The 2,901-nt window shown below is 45.8% G+C and overlaps 1 pseudogene; it reads right to left on the reverse strand.

Annotated features, from left to right (window-relative positions):
- Positions 1-2,439: 2,439 nt before the first annotated feature.
- LOC111818705 lies at positions 2,440-2,663 on the reverse strand (annotated as a pseudogene).
- Positions 2,664-2,901: the final 238 nt, after the last annotated feature.

Consider the following 2,901-nt stretch of genomic DNA (forward strand, 5'->3'; position numbering starts at 1 on the left):
CTTAATTTTGCCATCAGCCGGTATCTGGCAATGTGGGGAGGCCTCTACATTAGCCTACCCTGGTTTTTAATAATTCATCCTGCAGTTTATTTCCCTCCTGTTTCATTTTAGTATCAGCATCAAGAATCAGGTAGAGTGTTAGAAAGATAGCTTGGTGGCATAAAGCACTTGCTTGTCAAGCACATGGTCCTGAGTTTGATTCCCTAGTACCATATGCCATGCCAGCCCTGTGCTGAGCTGGCCACTGAAGCCGGGCATAGTGGCACACACCTGTAATCCCAGCATTGAGGAGGCTGAGACAGGAGGATCACTGCAAGTCTGACTTATGTAGTGAGACCCTGTATCAAAAAAAAAAAAAAAGAATCAGGTTGATGAAAAGCTTTTAACATCTTGACTGCAAGTATCACAGGGTTCCTTGGTGAATTTTCTTTTTCTACATAACTGAAGGTGACACTGTTGCTAAACCTTCTGCCAGAACATACCCAGGATCACCCTTTTTAGCTTCCAATACCACAGTGCTTATTTCTGTAGGTAGACAGTTCCAGGAACGTTAGCTCTTAGGAGCTCTCTTCAGTGCCCTTCTACTGCTTCTGCCTGCTCTCTAAGAGCTTTCCCATGGCGCCAGGCATCTATTATGACAGCCCCCTTCTCACAGATGCTACTCATCTGTATTAGTTATGGACTGCTCTACAATATGCTTCCCACAAGCACTGCCCACCGGTTTCTGTGGCACAGGAATTTGGGAGCCGCTTAGCTGAGATGTGAGCTCAGGACTTCTCATATAGTTATGGCCAGGATGTCAGCAGACACTGAAGTCACTATAAACTTGACTGGGACTAGACAACAGCTCGCACACAAAGGGCTTGGTTACAGGCTCAGTTCCTCAACACAGCTCCTCCATCGGCTGCCATGCACGCAGCCTATGTTCTCCAGAGAAAGAGATACAAGACCGCCTCGCTGTTCTGATGGGGGTGATGACTCTGATTATTCTGTGAGCCACAATCAATAGGAGGCCTGGGATAGAAGCAGGAAACTTACTAAGACACTAATAAGATGATGCATACATCAATCAGCTTTCTCAGTCCTGGAACAAACTACCTGACATTCTCAACTGAAAGGAGAGGCTTATTTGTCACACTGTTCCTGAGATTTCAGTCCCTCAATAGCTGGCTCCAGGCCAAGAACAACATGTCAACGAGGCATGGTAGAGAAAAACTGCACACTTCATGATGGCCAGGAAGCAGAACACAGGGGCAAAGCATGAGCCACCAGCACGCTCCCCAGCGACACACCTCTCCACAGGGGCCCAACCTCCCAACAGTACATTCAACCATGAACATCCCTCCACAATGCACCAGCAGTCTCTCAATGCAGTCAAACTGACAATTTAACATAACGCAAGCAAGACAGGATAGTGACATGTGCCAGAGAGGAAGCCATGAAGTCAGCGAGAATCATCTAGATCCTGGATGCATGCTGCTGTTTTGAAGACAGGCCTGATACAATTTGCTTATAGGGAGTTAGAAAGGCGAGAGCAGCAACATAATATGGTCTTGATCTGGGCAGAATGGAGGAGCAAATTAACCATTAACTGAAATGGTTGCCCTCTGGATAATTCAGGAACCTTTACTACCCACATTTTAAGTGAGGAAAGTGAGATTTTTGAATGGGTAATTTGCTAAAAGGTTCCCAGAGATGGCTGGGCAGGGATAGGGGCAGGGGCATGGAGCGAAAAGTCATCACTACTCTCACAATGTGTAGGCTCATGAGGAGTGCTTGCTGCCTATGCCCCTTATACTACGCCACTGGGACTCCAGCCAGGGTCTGGTGCAAGATGTGAGTCATGCTAGTACGGGAGCTTCCAAACATGCACCCAGCACATCAGGGAGAAGGCAGAAGTCAGGGAAAACCTGTCACCCATGTGTCACTGGGCCACCCGCTTTCCAGCTGGCAAACAGCACCATTTTAGAAATTCAGCGCCAGGGCCAGCTCTGTACCACAAACCTGCCACTGGCTTTTCATAGAGGATGCCAAGGGCACAAGTCTCAAACATTAAGCGAGGGCTCTGGGACAGTAATTGCTGTCGCCACCCAAATCTGCACTGCCAGCACAGAGTTCAGCATTTTCCAGACTGAAGGAAAACGCAATTTGGATTTTTTTTTTTTCTTTTCTAATTCAATTTCCATCCTCACCTCCTAAACTACATTTCAGTTCTTCACAGGGAAGAGGAAAATTCTGAGTGGCTGTCCTGGGAGGAGACAATCCTGTTTCCAGACTGGTCCCCACAACACTCTGTCCTTGCTTGAGAATCCCTTTACCTGTAGAGAGAGTAGAAATGTTTTCCTCGACTTTTCTTTCTGTTTCTCTATAGGCGAGTTGTAATGGTCAACTTACAGACATAGTATTATGTGCGGTAAGCACCCAACCTCCCCACAAAAAAAACAGTGAATTTGTTTCATTGTGTAAAGAATAAAGAAGAACTTCTAAGTAAGGAAAGCAAAGCACCTTTCAGTAACTTCACATGAGACTTAACTATGGGAAATTTCCTTGGGGTGGGCCTGGAGGTAGAGGAATTGGAGTCTGCTGTTGATTTGAGAAGTTTTAAGTGTCACCACTTTTTAATTTTACTACACTTGATCTTAGCCAAAAGGCCGAGAAGTGATACTTTTTAATTTTAAAGGGAGCCACAGACCTGGGGGATACTAGAACACACAACTCCTGAAGAAAAATGTCCAGCCTCACTCAGAATGGGAAAAATGCAAATTGAAATGAGGCATCTATCAAATCTGTAAGGATGTTCTGAATGATAAATTCAGCACTGATGAGGATGCAGTAAGGCAGAAGTTCCCACAGCAGATGGAAGAATGACTATTAGGAAGTCTCACTAGGCAACGTGCATCG

The sequence above is a fragment of the Octodon degus genome, unplaced genomic scaffold, assembly GCF_000260255.1.
Source record: "Octodon degus isolate 3935 unplaced genomic scaffold, OctDeg1.0 scaffold00005, whole genome shotgun sequence".
In the NCBI taxonomy this organism is placed as follows: Eukaryota; Metazoa; Chordata; class Mammalia; order Rodentia; family Octodontidae; genus Octodon; species Octodon degus.